Source organism: Mobula birostris, chromosome 28, assembly GCF_030028105.1.
Source record: "Mobula birostris isolate sMobBir1 chromosome 28, sMobBir1.hap1, whole genome shotgun sequence".
Classification (NCBI taxonomy): Eukaryota; Metazoa; Chordata; class Chondrichthyes; order Myliobatiformes; family Myliobatidae; genus Mobula; species Mobula birostris.
In genome coordinates, this window is record NC_092397.1 from 42100562 (window position 1) to 42117480 (window position 16919).

The 16919-nt window shown below is 45.3% G+C and overlaps 2 non-coding genes across 2 annotated transcripts; one reads left to right on the forward strand and one right to left on the reverse strand.

The window, feature by feature from the left end:
• The first annotated feature begins 641 nt into the window (after positions 1-641).
• trnan-guu (transfer RNA asparagine (anticodon GUU)) lies at positions 642-715 on the forward strand. Its single transcript has one exon. It is a non-coding gene; the product is annotated as a tRNA-Asn (tRNA).
• A 3291-nt stretch (positions 716-4006) lies between these two features.
• trnag-ucc (transfer RNA glycine (anticodon UCC)) lies at positions 4007-4078 on the reverse strand. Its single transcript has one exon. It is a non-coding gene; the product is annotated as a tRNA-Gly (tRNA).
• Positions 4079-16919: the final 12841 nt, after the last annotated feature.

The following is a 16919-nucleotide window of genomic DNA, read 5'->3' on the forward strand; positions in this document are numbered from 1 at the left end:
AGGGAGTTGAAGGACTGAAGGACAGTTCAACATGGGAAACTGCAGGGACACGAGATATGGGTCGTTCAGTGTCGCTGGTCTCCATTTGTAGCGCAATAATGATCAAATTTAAAAAAATGAAATCTGTAAAAGTAGCTCTTCCGTGACAAATGTAGAGTTTAAATTTAAATCTACTGGCCTCATTGCCACCAAAGACTCTGCTGAAGTAATGCGCAAGAATTGTGATGTGTTGGTCTTCAATCGCCCAATGTTTACATCAGAGACAATGGTGTTTAATTAAAGTGTTTGTTCACGTGCTAATTACTAAGAAAATTAGTGAAGTGTATGATCGTATCGCTGGAGATTGATGCTCTGTTTGAATCGAGGCCGTTTTTAATGCATCAGCTCAGAGTGTCTAACGGAGCTGTGAATTCAGGAACAAGAGAAATCACAGACTCTCACTGGAAGTCATCTAGCGAATAGAAGACGTTTACTATCCTTTTATTTCAACCTTTGGGATTCCGGGTAAGCCGCGGTGTCAGCTGCTGTTGGTGGAAGTTCAAGATTAATTCCAATGTTGTGATTGTGATATGGGAAAAGCCGGCTCACAGCATCGATTGTTAATCACTATTTTCCAACCCTGGAATCTCCTTTTCCATCTTGTCTCTGTGGCGCAATCGGTCAGCGCGTTCGGCTGTTAACCGAAAGGTTGGTGGTTCGAGCCCACCCAGGGACGCAGGTGACTCGGCAGTTTTTGCGGCGTGTTATGTTGCCAGCTGGGTAACGCTGTACTGTCCGGGGACCCTGCGACTGCAGCCTTAAGTTCAGTGGGAATTTAAATGTTTTTTGAAAGCTTCTCTTTCACACTATTCCTAGAGATCAAATCATTACACAGCGTATTGAGAGAGAACAATGTTAAGCAATAACAAAATGCAGAATGAAATGTAACTGCGACAGAGACAGCACAGTGCGGGTAAACAATCAGGTGCCGCATCATCACGGGTAGATTGTGAGGTCAAGGCTCCATCTTATCGACTCGGGCACTATTCAGTAGACATACCGGCGGAGTTGAAGCTATCCACGAGTCTGTACTATGTGCTGTCCTGTACCTTCAGCCGGATAGAGGAAGGGGAAAGAGAGAGTACAGTACCCGGGGCGCATGGTATATTTTGTCAGGAGTGTGTAAGTTACATGCTCCTTGACCATTCTCTTTGACTATAAGTGTATGTTTCCTCGACCGACATCCTTGGAACTAACGGATTTGCCGGGTCTAATGTCGTGGGCTTGATTAAATTTTGGATCATTCAGTTGGAGTCTAATTGGTTTCATCCCACATAGGTTCCCGATCGTTTCATTTTCACTATGGATGTCCAATCCTATGCACATCCAGCAAGCCACCCACCTGCACCAGGAAGGTTTCAAATCTCTCCGCTTCCATCGGGAAACCAGACCCAACCAGCTCCCCTCCGCCACCATTCACCTCCGTCTGGCAGAACTTGTCCTCCCGCTTCCTTTAAACACAAGGTGAGCCATGGACACCGGCCTGGGTCCCAGCTGTGCCTGCCTGTGTGTCGGCTACGTGGGACAGTCTGTGTTCCAAGCCTACACTGGTGTCACCCCCTATCTTTCTCTACACTATATAAATGACGACATTGCTACCTCTTTCTGCACCCATGTGGAACTCGTCCACTTCATCAGTTTTGCCTGCAACTTCCACCCTGCCCAAAGGTTTACCTGTCCCATATCCGACAGCTCCCTCTGTTTTGTCCATCTCTCTGTCTCTATCTCTGAAGACAGCTTGTCTACTGATGTCTATTATAACCACACAGACTCTCACAGCTAACTGGACTATACCGCTTCCCACCCCATTACATGTAAAAATGCCAGCCCCTTCTCTCAATTCCTCCGTCTCCGCCGCATGGGCCCTCAGGATAAGTTTCATTCAACAGCAAAGGAGATATCATCTTTTTTCAAAGAAAGGGGCTTCCCTTCCTCCACCATGAAAGCTGCTCTCAACAGAATCCCTTCCATTTTGCTGACGTCTGCCCCCACCGCATCCTTGCTCCCTCCCCCAGGGAGAGGGTTTGTCTTGTCCTCACCTACCTTCCCTCCGCCTCTGCCTCCAGCACACAATTCTCTATAATTTCCGCCATCTCCGGCGGGATCCCACCACCAAACACATCTTTCCCTACCCCCTCTACGTTCTGCTCTCTGCAGGGAACCCTATGTGAATCCCATGTGCATCCATCCCTCCCACTGATCTCTCTCCTGGCACTTATCCTTGCAAGTGAAACAAGTGTTACACCTGTCCCTACACCTCCGCCCTCACTACCATTCAGGGCCCCAAGCAATCCTTCCAGGTAAGGCGACACTTCAGCTGTGAGTCCTTTAGGGTCATCGACTGCATCCAGTGCTCCCAGTTTGGCCTCCTGTATATCGGTGAGACGTGGCACAGACTGGGAGACCACTTCACCGAGCACCTACACTCCTTCCACCAGGACAAGGGAGATCTCCCAGTGGCCACCCATTTTAATTCCACCTCCCATTCCAATTCCGACATGGCAGCCCATGGCCTCCAATATTGTCGCGATGAAGCCACGCTCAGGGTGGAAGAGCAAAACATTATATTCCATCTGGGTAGCTTCCAATCTGATGGCATGAACATCAATTTCTCAAACTTCCGGTAATGCCCCCTCCTTCACGAAGCCCCATTCTCTTTTCCCTCTCTGACCTTATCTGTTACCTGCCCATCACCTGCCTCTGGTGTTCCGCGCCCCCCCCCTTCTCTTTCTTCTATAGCCTCCTCTCCTTCCCTGTTCTCCAGCCCAGTATCTCTTTCACCAATCAAAGTTTCAGGTCTTTAATTTACCAGCCACCTCCCCACCACCACCAGTTTCAAATATCACCTCGTGTTTCTTCCTCCCCTCACCGTCTAACTCTGATTCCTCGTTGTTTTTTCCCTCCAGTACGGATGAAGGGACTCGGCCCAAAACGTCGACTGTATTTTTTCCCACAGATGCTGCCTGGCCTGCTGAGTTTCTCCAACATTTTCTGTGTTGCTTGGATTTCCATCATCTGTAGATTTTCTCTTTGTGCCTCTATCGATGTCGCTCCACACTAACATATTCATGTGCCTATCTAAAAACATCGTATATCTTCCGTCTCTGAACCTGGCAGCCCGTTCCAAGCACCCACCCCACTCTGTGTAAAAACGTGACCCGCACATCTTTAAACTCTCTCCCACTCCGACCTTAAATTCACTCCCGCTGTAATTTCAAATCCCTACCCTGGGAAACCAATTCTGACCATCTGCCCAATCTATGTCTCTCATAGAGTCAGGAAGCGAGCAAGAAGCATCACTGTAGACCCACCACACCCTGGACATCACCTGTTCCAACTCCTTCCTTCTGGTAGGCGCTTTAGATCACTGTATGCCAGGACACCTAGGTACAGGAACAGTTTCTTTCCGTATGCCATCAGTCTTATGACCACTTGAATTTTAGTCTATTATGAACCAAGTCCACCTGTACATACACTGGATACAGCACCTCATTGTATATAGTTCACGGTTATTTGCACTATTGTTTTGTTTGCTTTTTGATTCTGTACAGCGAGAGCTCAGGGAAACCGACGTCAAATTCCCCGCATGTGTCCTCATACTTGTCGTTAATAAAGGATTCTGATTCTGATAATTCAGTCAAGTTTCCTCTCAGGCGCTGACATTCCAATCAAGGCAAATAAGCTCAAACACTTCAATCAGCAGGCAACACTTTACAAATCCTGCCGATCCTTCCTGTGAAGTGTCTATTCTTGCAGAATCTGGAATAGAGTCAGAACAGGATTTAACGAGAAACTCTTGAGGGATGTTAATTCCAACTCTGATCCACGACCAGTGAATGATAATTAATGAATCAATTTACACCCACAGCGTGAATTAGTGTGAGTCGATTACTTGGCCCATGGAGTTCTGCGTAGATCGTGTCTATGTCAGAGGTTTATTTGTTATGTAATCTAAAACTGTACAACCTGCGATGACCGGGAATCGAACCCGGGTCAACTGCTTGGAAGGCAGCTATGCTCACCACTATACCACCATCACTCAATGACGTAGGAAAGCATCCGAGTAGTGGGGTATCTCCCATAGTTCCATGTGATTTGACCAGTCCCCGAGCTACTTTCTGTCAGATCATTCCTCACTCTGCTGCAGGTCCTATTCCGGTAAATTAATGTCGCCATCCCCAACAGACCGGAGTTATACAACCCACATAATAAATTGCCGATGAACACAGGAGGCCAGGCAGCACCTATAGGAAGAGGTACAGTTGACCTTTCGGGCCAAGACCCTCAGTCAGGACTAACTGAAAGAAGAGATAGTAAGAGATTTGAAAGTGGGAGGGGGAGGGGGAGACCCAAAATTATAGGAGAAGACAGGAGGGGGAGGGATGAAGCCAAGAGTTGGACAGTTGATTGGCAAAAGAGATATGAGAGAATCATGGGACAACCCTATCCGTTATTTATTTATTATTATTATTATATATATCTTTCTCTCTTTTTCTCCCTCTGTCCCTCTCACTATGCTCCTTGTCTATCCTCTGGGATTCCCCCTCCCCCTTTCTTTTTCCCGAGGCCTCCCGTTCCATGATCCTCTGACAGTGTTGTGGAGAATGCTGAAGAAAATGAATGGTGTCAGATTAGATTCCAGTATTAGTGGAGAACGGAAATTTGATGCAAAGGAAAACGAAAAGGCAAAGTGTTTGAGAAACACGTTTGCAAAGACACATAGTCTAGACAATATAGGGGAAGAGTGTTTTAAGAGAAGAGAGAGCCTCTTGGTGGACAGTGGGAAGATTTGTGAGAAACAAAAGGCATTTGAGATTGCCATGGAAGATGACTTTATGTTGGCTGAATTGAAATATGCCACCAGTAAGGCATGTACTACAGCCCAGGACAGGATATGGGAAACTATCATATACTGTACTCCAGTATCTGCCTGAGGCAGTCTAAAAGAAGTTGCTTGAGTATTATAAGAAGGTCTGGAAGCAAAGAATGTTCCCAGGACACTGGAAAAGGTCTGTGGTGAAGCCTGTTGTAAAACCTGGGAAGGATCCGATGCTGTCCGGTTTCGACAGGCCTGTTGTCTCACTTCCTCACTGTGTAAAATAATGGTAAAAATGATAGTAATTAGGCTGATGATTGTTTTGGATAAGAGAGAATTACTTCGTCACTACCAATGTGGGTTTCGCAAAGGGAGATCTATGACATTGTTGTACTACTGGGAATGATATCTGGAAATCCTTTTACACTGAAAGAATCAGTAGTTGCAGTGCTTTTGGACATTGAAATAGTTTTATGATATGCGATGGAGGGAGAGGCTTCTTATTAAGCTCATTAAGCTTGGTGTTGGTGTTGGTTTTGCAAATGGGTATCAGTTTTTTTGTTTTGGGGGGTCATTTTCAGTGAGGGGGGCGGTCATCAGAATTTGCGGAAGAAAACGTACCTCCCTCCCCAGGATAGTGTTATCACTTCAATATTGTTTAATCTAATAGTTAATTATGTTTTTAATCATCTTGGGCCTGAGTTCAGTTTGGCTTTCTATGCTGATGATGGGGCTCTGTGGAAAAGGGGTTGTAATAGTTCCTATGTGGGAAGCTCTTGGACAAACAGTGTTATCAACAATGGGAGAATGGTGTTTGGACTATTCTAAATCAGTATATGTGTTTTATTTTTACTCATAAACATAGGATCTTGGCCTAAGATGCCAAAGATGTACTCTTTTACATAAATGCTGCCTGGCCTGCTGAGTTCCTGCAGAACTGTCTGTGTGTTGCTGAGGGAATGGTACCGATTCTGGAGTGAGGGCAATGGATGTTGTTGCTGGAGAGGACGAGGCAGAGTCAATTAGCAACTTAATCAAAATCAGATTGAATATCACTGGCATACATCGTGACATTTGTTAACTTTACAGCAGTGGTACAATGATATCCACGATAAATAAATATAGAGAAAAAACTGAGTTACATTAAGTATTAAATATTTAAGTTAAAGTACGTAGTTAAACATGAATTCAAACATAAATTAAAAGAAAAAAGTAGTTAGGTAGTGCTCTTGGGTTCAATGCCCATTGAGAATTCAGAATTTGGATGTCAGAGGGGAAGAAACTGTTCCTGAATCACCGAGTGTGTGCCTTCAGCATTCTCTCCCTCCTTCCCGATGGTAACAGTGTGAAAAGGGCACATCCTGGGTGGTGGCGATCCTCAATGATGATCGGTGCCTTCCCGAGGCACCGCTCCTTGAAGACGTTGTGTACTACCGAGCCTGGACCCATGGTAGAGTTGACTAGTTTTACAAGTTTTTGCTATTTACTTTGATCTCGTTCAGAAGCCCACCCCCCCCATACCAGATAGAGATGCAGCAGTCAGAATGATCTCCACAGTACGTTTGTAGAAGTTTATTTAGTGTTTTAGTTGACAAACCAAATCTCCTCCAACTTCTTATGAGATATAGCCGCTGTCTTGCCTTCTTCATAACTGCATCATATGTTGCATCCAGGTTAGATCCTCAGAGATGCTGACACCCAGGAACTTGCAATTGTCCACTCTCTCCACTTCTGATTCCTTGATGAGGATTGGTTTGTGTTCCTTCATCTCACCTTTCCTGAAGTCCACAATCAGCATTTTGATCTTGCTGACGTTGAGTGCAAGATTGTTGCTGCCACAACACTCCACTAACTGCTCCACCAATTTGAGATCTATTGTCACCATCTGAAATTCTGCAACAGTGGTTGTAACATCGGCAAAGATATAAATGCTGTTTGAGCGATGCCTAGCCACACAGTTGTGAGTGTAGAGACAGTGGAGCAGTGAGATAAGCACACAGCCCTGTGGAGTGTCAGTGTTAATTGTCATTGAGGTGGAAATGTTATTCCAATCGGCACAGATTGTGGTATTCTGGTTAAGAAGTCATGGATCCAGTTGCAGAGGTCTAGGTCCTGTAGCTTGAATGTGGAGTGAGAATTAATTCCTGCACTGGGATTGAGCCACGGCGAGTGTGGCAGAGTGGGAAGAAGTTGCTGGTGACTATAATTGCTGCTTCCTCTCCCCTGACCATGGGAAGACAGTTTCCCATTAGCTCATTTCCCAATGCCTGTTGTTGCTGGACAGGGAGTATTCCCAGTGGTGAATCCCATGGGAAATGAATGTTGTTTCCATCCCTCTGTTTCACTCCCGGAACCGTACCGGGAAGTGGTGGGGTTTGTCTGTCTCTTCGTTGATTTCGAGCAGGAAGGTATCAGTGGACTGGACAGGTAGGCAGGTGGAATTTAATCTGGGAGGTGAGGTGATGCAGGTGGGGAGCCCAAACAAGGCCAGGAGACAGACAATACATTGTGGAATCTGGGGAAGAATAGAGGGTCAAAGGGAGAGCATGTGGAATGATTCCTCAGGTTAGAAGGACAGAGCATTCGATGGGTTTAAAAGGCGGATGAGAGGCTTGTTTTTGTTGGCTGAATGTACAGAATGGCAGAGGAGGGAGCTCTGGTGGAATTGTATAAACACAAGTGGGGACACAGCTGGAGCTCTGTGTACAGTCCTGGTCAGCACACCACAGGGTCACACCCACATCCAAATGAGGAGCAGGAGTCCCCACTCAGCCACTCCCACCTGCTCTGTCATTTAATAAGGTCATGGCTGTCCCGCTTCAACATTAAACATGTTCCTGTCTGCCCACAGGAACATTTCACCCCCCTCCTTATAAACTATCCCACTCTCTTTCCCTTAAAAGCATACAAGGATATGATCCAAAAAACCTGTCAGTTAATCAATTCCAATGTCTGAGGATGCATTAAGATTCAGAAAAGAATCCTCTGATCTTTTGCTCAAATCATGAAATATTGGTCCCTGGTTCTAGTTGCCAATGGGTGGAGCGCTGGCTTATCAGCAGAAAACAGAGAGTGGGAATAAAGGGATCATTTTCTGGCTGGCTGCCGGTTACCAGTGGAGTTCACAGGGGTTGGTGTTGGGACCGCTGCTTTGTATGAGGTATGCCAATGATTTGGACTGTGGGATTAATGTATTTCTGGCTACATTTGCCGATGATACAAAGATAGGTGGGGAAGCATGCAGTGTCGAAACAGGGAGCCTACAGAGAGACTTAGATAGTGTAGGGGAATGAGTAAAGAAGCAGCATGAAATACAACGTTGTAAAGTGTATGGTCATGCACTTTGGTAGAATAAATAAATGGGCAGACTATTATTTAGATGGGGAGAGAATTCAAAATGCAGAGATACAAAGAGACTTGGGATGCATTGTGCAGGATACCCAAAAGGTTAACCTCCAGGTTGAATCCGTGGTGAAGAAGGCAAATAAAATTTTTGCATTCATTTCTAGAAGTATAGAATATTAGAACAGGGGTGTGATGTTGATGCTCTAGAAGTCACTTGTTAGACCACACTTGGAGTCTTGTGTGCAGTTTTGAGCTCCTTATTTTAGCAAGAATATTCTGACATTGGAGAGGGTTCAGAAAATATTCACGAGAATAATTCCAGGAATGAAAGGTTTACCATATGAGGAACGTTTGGCAGCTCTTGGGCTGTATTCCCTGGAGTTCAGGAGAATGAGGGGGGATCTCATAGAAACATTCCAAATGTTAAAAGGCCTGAACAGATTAGATATGGAAAACTTATTTCCCATGGTAGGGGGGTCCAGGACAAGAGGCATGACTTCAGGATTGACGGATGTCCATTAAGAACGGAGATGCGGAGATACTACTTTACTCGGAGGGTGGTAAAGCTGTGGAATTTGGTGCCACGAGCGGCTATGGAGGCCAAGTCTTTGGGTGCATTTAAGGCAGAGATAGATAGGTTCTTGATTAACCAGGGCATAAAAGGGGTACGAGGTGAAGGCAGGGGAGTGGGGATGACTGGAAGAATTGGATCAGCCCATGATTGAATGGCAGGGCAGACTCAATGGGCCGAATGGCCTACTTCTGTTCCCGTATCTTCTGGTCTTATAAGTACATGGAGACAGTACAAACGGAAAACACAAGCCCAGACTTTCCTCATCAGACAACCAGCTCACTGCCAGTGTTGGTCCAGTAAACATTCTCTGAACTGATTCCAATACATTGAGATTCTTCCTTGAATAATGTATAAATTAGCTCCCCCACCCTATATATGGTGTACAGGATGATGAGAGATATTGATCATGTGAATAGTCAGAGGCTGTTTGCCAGGGCTGAAATGGCTAGCACGAGGGGGCACAGTTTTAAGGTGCTTGGAAGTAGGTACAGAGGAGATGTCAGGGGTATGTTTTTTACGCAGAGAGTGGTGAGTGCATGGAATGGGCTGCCGGTGACGGTGTTGGGGGAGGTTACAATAATGTCTTTTAAGAGACTTTTGGATAGGTTCAGGGAGCTCAGAAAACTAGAGGGCTTGGGTAACGCTAAGTAATTATAAAGTACATGTGTGGCACAGCATTGAGCACCGAAGGTCCTGTATTGTGCTATAGGTTTTCTATGTTTCAATGTTTCTATAAGGGAAGCATAAGCTCTCGACATTTGTATTCTGTTCCCCATCAATAAAATGTCATGTTCTGTCTACTACTTATAGCTGCAGACAGGTTTAGGAACAGCCCATTCGGCCCACGATACCTCTGCTGACACTGGTGTCAGGTGAGACTGCACTCTGTGCCGACATGACCATGTAGGGATTTGCACGACGCTGTTACAGCTCGGGGCAGCGGAGTTCAGAATTCAGTCCCTGCACCTTCTTTAAAGAGTCTCTGTATGTACTTCCTGTGGATTGCGTCAGTTTTCTTCAGGTCCTCCTGTTTCTTCCCACAGTCCAATGATGGAGCGGGAAGGTTAACTCGTGATTGTAAACTATCTTGTGAATAGATTAAGGTTAAACTGGTTTGCCAGGGTTTGCTGGGCAGTGTGGCTCGAAGGGTTTATTTTGCTCTGTATCTATAAATAAAATTTAAAAAAAGCAGTCCAAGTGTTATCCAACTTTCCCTATACTAATCCAGACAGCACGTTGGGAAATCTCTTCTGCGCCCTTTCCACAGTCCCCATGTCCTTTCTGTGATGTAGTTACCGCACATCTCCATTTGCTTTCAATACCACTTGCAGGATGATATGGACGAATACGTCAAGAGCCCTCAGGGCTCCCAAGGGTGCTGTCATTTACTGTGTAGGTTCCTCCAACATTGGATGTAAACTCGTCACACTTGTCCAGATTAAACTCTGTCCCCCGTTTCTCCATCCATGATTCCAACTGATCTACATCCGCTTCTGTCCCTTTGACAACCTTCCTCACCACCCACAACTGCACCAATATTCATGCCATCAGCGATCTGATCACCCATGTGTGTTTTAATCTGATCAAACAGAAGTCTCATCACTTATCACTGTGCACACACGGGTTACAAATCTACAGTCAAAATCATTCTCAATTTCATCAGCCCAAATATCACTACAGAGTACACACCACTCAAACCGTCCCACACTGAGACTCGAGGAAAGTTACATATTTATCACAGAATAGTGTTTGAATCAATGATCTGGTCTTGTTGCTCCAGATGCTCTGCTGCAAAGTACCTGAATATTAGTTCAATGTAACCAGTGCATCGTCCCTGTGGTATGGATTAAAATCAAAAATAGACTTAATCAAAAAATTCAACTGCAAGAACGAATCTGAAAGAAATTTTGTAATGTTACACTAGATGAGAGATTGGAAGATGCCGTGTTAACCAGAAATCTCACACAGTACCGGAGACTGACGGGGACAGAATGAACCCCACACTCTCACGCCGTGCTGGAGACTGACGGGGACAGAATGAACCCCACACTCTCACACCGTACCAGAGACTGACGGGGACAGAATGAACCCCACACTCTCACGCCGTACCGGAGACTGACGGGGACAGAAGGAACCCCACACTCTCACGCCGTACCGGAGACTGACGGGGTCAGCAGCAACCCCACACTCTCACGCCGTACCGGAGTCTGACGGTGACAGAAGGAACCCCACACTCTCACGCCGTACCGGAGACTGACAGGGACAGAATCAAGCCGACATTTACACAAGGCACCCGAAACTGACCAACAGAGATTGACTCCTACACCCTCAATCTGTAACAGAGACTGGGAGATACAGGAGCAGCATCTGTCTAATTGTCTGTCTCTCTCTCTCTCTCTCTCTCTCTCTCTCTCTGTCTCTCTCTCTCTCCCTGTCTCTCTGTCTCTCTCTCTCTCTCAGCTAACGTGTTATCTCACGTTTGCCTTTTTTCTCCTTCACTTCCAGTCATCCTGCATCTATTCATCTCCCTGTTTCGAGTACGCTTCTTTATTATTTAACCAGTTTGCCCATTCCTTTGCAGATTGAAATATTTATTCTGAATTTCCTTTGAAATGTGACAGATTTGAGATACCCATTAAAGACTGTGACTTCAGCAATATCACACACAAAATGCTGGAGGAACTCAGCAGAATTTCTTGCGTTGACTTGGATTTCCAACATCTGCAGATTTTCTCCTAATTGTACATTAGCAATGTGCTCATTTGACCATTTCCATCCTAATCACGGTCTCACTATCGCATCTTTGTTCGAATCTGTGGTTGTGGGTTTTGAATTGAATTGACTTTATAACTTACATCCTTCATATACACCAGGAGTAAAAATCTCTACGTTATGTCTCCGTCTAAATGTGCAATGTGCCATTTATAGTAAGCATAGAGCATAGAAGCGTAGAATAGTACAGCACAGTACAGGCCCTACAGCCCACAATGTTGTGCCGACCCTCAAATCCTGCCTTCCATTCAACTCCCCACCTTAAATTCCTCCATATACCTGTCCAGTATGTACAACAGGACATTTGATATAACATAGAAATACAAGTGTACACCTGTTTTTGAGTGTGTATGTGTGGCTGTGTCTGTATTTGTGCGTCTGTTGTGTGTGTGTGTGTGTGTGTGGTGTGTGAGTGAGAGTGAGAGATCAGGAAGAAGCTGAAGAACTGAAGAACATTTACAAAATGGGAAACTGTAGGGACAGAGGTAGAGATCGGTTAGTGTGGCTGTTGTCCGTTCAGAAATCAGTAATTAGCCAACAAAAAGACGAAATACGTAAATATAGCTGCTCTGTGACAAAGCTCAATCTTTGTAATTAAATCAACCGGCCTATTTTCACCAGAGACTCTGCTGAGGTAATACCAGAGAATTTTGATGTATTTGTCTCCAATCACCCGAATATTTACAATAGAGTCAATGGTATTGAATGAAAGTGTTTGTTCAAGCAACTGTAACTGAGCAAATTAGTGAGGTGTGTAACCGTATCTCGGGAGACAGACCCTCTGTATAAATCAGGGCCGCTTTGAATGCATCAGTTGTCTGCCGGAGCTGTGAACACAGGAGCAACAGAAATCACATTCGCACTGAAATGATGTATCCAGTTATCTGGCGGATAGAAGACGTTTACTATCCTTTTATTTCTGCCTTTGGAATTCCCGGTAAGCCGCAGTGTCAGCTGCCGTGGGCAGATGTTGAAGTTTAATTCCAATGTTGTGATTGATTCTGCCGCCAGTTTAAACTCTCACATTCCAGTCCCGGTATTCCGCTTTTCAGGAATGGAGCGGAAACACCGGGACGACAGATGCTGGAATTTCGATCTGAAAACAAACCGCTGCAGGAATTTAGCGAATCCGCCAACATCGGTGGAACGGAACTTGTCAGACAGTGTTCTTCCAGCGGTTTGTGATCAATAATGGGATGTTCCGTCTCTGTGCGTTTGGTCTTGCAGCAGCTGCACTGCATTTGCAAATATTGTGTTTATGGAGCACACAGACATTATACCAATTGATAGTCTGCATTTGTATGTGAGCGGATTTCTGAGTTCGGTGCAACAATCAAACAAATGATTGGCAGAAACACTTTAGCAAATGTGTGGATTTCGTGTTGTCGATCGAATTTGTTTTCGATTTTAAATAAATGTCTGCGGTATGACTGAATGTAAACAGCTGATGGACAACAGACTGAACTCATTGCAGAGTCAATTAACAGAGCCGACATAGTGCTTCAGAGTAAAACGTTTTCCATCGTATCACTATCTGACGGACATCTGACTGCGGCACCGAGTTTGCTGCTGGACGTTGAATTCCTCTCCCCTGCTTCCCTGTGATGGAATCAACGGGAGGCGTCATGCCTGTCTGTGAGGATTTGCCAGAACTCGCTGTATCTGTTGGAATCAGTTGTAAAGTCAATGAGGTGGCAAATGCTGGAATAGGAAACTATCTCGTGGAATGCTGGAAACACGAAGCCCCAAGCAGCTTGTATGGAAAGAGAAACCAGTTAACACCCGTGTCAGGGGTAGCTCTGTGAACAGTTCTGAGGAGAGATACTTTAACTGTTTTTCCACGTATTCTGTTTTATCTGTATCAGTGTTTGCAGCATTTCCTTTTTTTCGTTCCGTCCTCCGGCTTTTCTGTCGCTGACAGGCATTGCCATGGAAGTTGATAATTGTCTGACGGAAGAATCCCGCCATCAGCATCCGGACTTATTCATTTCATCCAGACGAGACGCGGGAGGCTTCTGTAGAAAATGTTCCATCCAGTATGGACTCGGAGGAGGTAGTTGCCCAGTTTTAGTTTTCCGGTGCCACTTCACATTTCGATCACCAGTAAGGAATCCGTATTCAGATCATACTGAATTTATTTTACTGTGTAAACTCATTCTCTGTCCCGCCGCTCTGCGCCCTCTCTCGACCCTCCCACCGCTAAATGTAACAATAAAGTGGAAATATTACAGGATCCCCTCAAGCTGCAGCATCGGCTTCTGCTCAGTATTTTCTCAACTTGCTGTTCCCTGTCTCTCTTCCAGCGAACTTGGTGGCGATTGTGATCCTGTCCCGGGGAAAGTGCGGTCTCTCCAAATGCGTCACTCGCTACCTGGTGGGAATGGCAGCGGCCGATCTCCTGGTCGTTATCTCCGACCCGCTGCTGGGGCGGACTGCTGGGATTTATTTTCCCCGATCATTCCTGTCCATCAGTCCTGTGTGCAGACTCGGTCAATGGTTGATTTTCGCGAGCACTGAGACCTCAGTCTGGCTGACTGTCGCTTTCACTGTCGATCGATTTGTGGCTATTTGTTGTGAGAAGCTGAAAACAAAATATTGCACCGAGAGAACGGCGGCTGTGGTTATCGGGACAGTGAGTGTGCTGGCCTGTTTAGAGACTGTCCCCTGGGGCTTTGTGTCCGGGCCTAGAGAAATAATTGATGGTGTTCTCTGGGGTTGTGTTAATACACCGAGCTTCCAAAACTCTCCCTCATGGGCGGCATTTGAGGTGTTTCACCGCATTTTAACCCCTTGTCTCCCATTCTTTCTGATGTTGCTGTTCAATATTCTGACTGCCAGGCGGATCCTAGCGGCCAGTCGAGCCCGCAGGGGGCTCCGGGGACAAAAGAGTGGAGAGAATGGCAAGGACCGGGAGATGGAGAACCGACGCAAATCCATCGTTTTGCTCTTCAGTATCACCGGTAGTTTCATATTGTTGTGGGGGACACTGGTGGTATTTTCTTTCTATAGACGGATTTCAATGAGTTTTGTTTATCCTGTCACGGATCCCCGTTACATCACACAACACACATCGGGAATGCTGCAGATTCTCAGTTCCTGCACCAACACGTGTATTTACGCCGTGACTCAGAGCAAATTCCGAGAGGAACTGAAGAATGTTGTGATATACCCATTGAATTGGATTTTGAAACTCCTGAAACGTTAGAAAGAAATATTGTAAATTATTAGAGTTCATCTTTCCTCATGCTCCGTTTTGTATTGCCCCAGTTGTGGGCAAATGAAAACAATGTGATGAATAGAGTTACAAAGCAAACACGAGAAAATCTGCAGATGCTCGAAATGCAAAAAACAACACCACACTCAAAATCAGATCATGATGAAGGGTCTCCTGCCGAAAGGTCGACTGTTTACTTTTTTCCACACACAAAATGCTGGAGGAAGCCGGCGAGGCAGCGTATATGGAAACAGAATGCAACGTTGACGTTTTAGGCCTTACGCCTCTCAACTGTTTACTCTTTTCCATTTCGTGTGTGTTGCCTTAGAGTTACAAAACCACTGCTAGCAGCTGATCCCGACGGCATCACTGGCCTCCCCATCCCACAAAAATCCCCTTTCCTCCTCACGTCCTGCTTTGTTAAATTGAAGCTTGAAGCGAACCTGTAACATCTGCTTCCTGATTCTGACAAAATTGCCTTATCTTCAGTATATTTTCGTCTGTCCCATTGAATCCTGTTCCATCGTAATCCGTCCTTTCTTTCACCCTCTCTCCTCTTCTTTCACCCTCTCTCCTCTTCTTTCTCGACCTGTAGTTTCTCCTCCACTATATTCCTGTAACAGAATTTTAACTGTTTTCAATTGAAGAAAAGGTACCATCACGTTTACTTGTAACAGAGAGCGAGAGAGAATGAACGAGAGAGAGAGAGAGTGTGTGACGGGTAATAGGTCATAGGGATAATATAGGTAACTGTAAAGCTGTGATTCTTACATTAATGGAGTGTGAAAAATTGAAGAAGTTTCTTATAGATCTCATTGGTGAGTAGTTGGAGAAGAATAATCTGGACAGTGATACGGCTTTGTGTGGGGTAGGTCGTGCTTCATAGACAGGAATGAGTTTTTCAGGAGGTAACAAACCAACTTCATGATGCTAGAATTTCGTATGTAATTGAGAAAGATGCTTGACAAGAGCCCCATCCAAAAACTCAGGAGGCATGGGATTGGCAGAAACTTGTCTTCCTGCATTTAGAAGTCTCTTGCCCAGAGAGTGAGGGTCTGGCAGTCGATGGAGTGCTTCCAAGAAATCTGTTCTGGGACTAAGCTCTCTCTGATTTTTGTAAATGACCTGAAAGATGAAATTGATATGTGGGTTGGTAAGTTGCAGATGGGGGCATCACAGAGCATAGCGGTTAACGTGATGCTGTTCCAGATCGGGGCATTAGGTAACTGAGTTCAATTCTGACTTCCCCTGTAAGGAGTTAATACGTTCTCCCTGTGATACGTGGAGATTTTCACCCAAGTCCAAAACCTGTAGAATAATTGTTCATTGTAAATTATTCTGCGATTAGCCGAGGGTTACATTGAGGTTGCTGGGTGCCGCAGCTCATTGGGCCGGAATGACCTGTTCCTCGCTGCATCTCTAAATAAATAAATGACACAAAGGGTAGTGGTGCTGTAGACAGTGAAGAATGTGTTCAATGGTTACAATGGGGTGTCGGCACGGTGCAGAGCTGGGCTAAGAAGTGGCAGATGAAGTTCAGTCCGGAAAAACATGAGGTGATACACAATGAAATATCAAACTCGATTGCAGAGTACAAATGGCAGAGTTTATCACAGTGTGGAGAAACAGGGGTATCGTGCTACGCAAGTCAATAGATCCCTTATAATGTCCATGCAAGTTATTTGGGTATCTAGGAACGGTTACGCTGTCTTCACCTTCATTATTCGGGGGACTGAGTTCAAGAGCTGCAGGGTAAGGTTACAACCCTATAAAACTCTGATTATACCATACTTGGAGTCCTGTGTTCAGTTCTGTTTGACTCGTTATAGAAAGCAGGTGGAAACATTCTAAAGGGTGCTGGGGGCATTCAGCAGGATTGTGCCTTAATTACAGAACATGTGTTATGAGGGAAAGTTAAGCAAACTAGAATTTTCCTCTTTGGAGCAAAGGAAGATGATAGGAGGTTTGATGGACATGTGCAAGATAAAATAAAAACAAGGATACCGTAGATACCCAGAGAGTTTTCGCGTGGGTGTCAATGGCTAACACGAGAGGATATACCTTTCAGGCAGCTGGAAGGACTGATAACAGGAGCGGTGTCAGACGCAGTTTAATCTGACGTATAGAGTGTGTTGACGGTTTGGAAGCCCCTGCCAGTG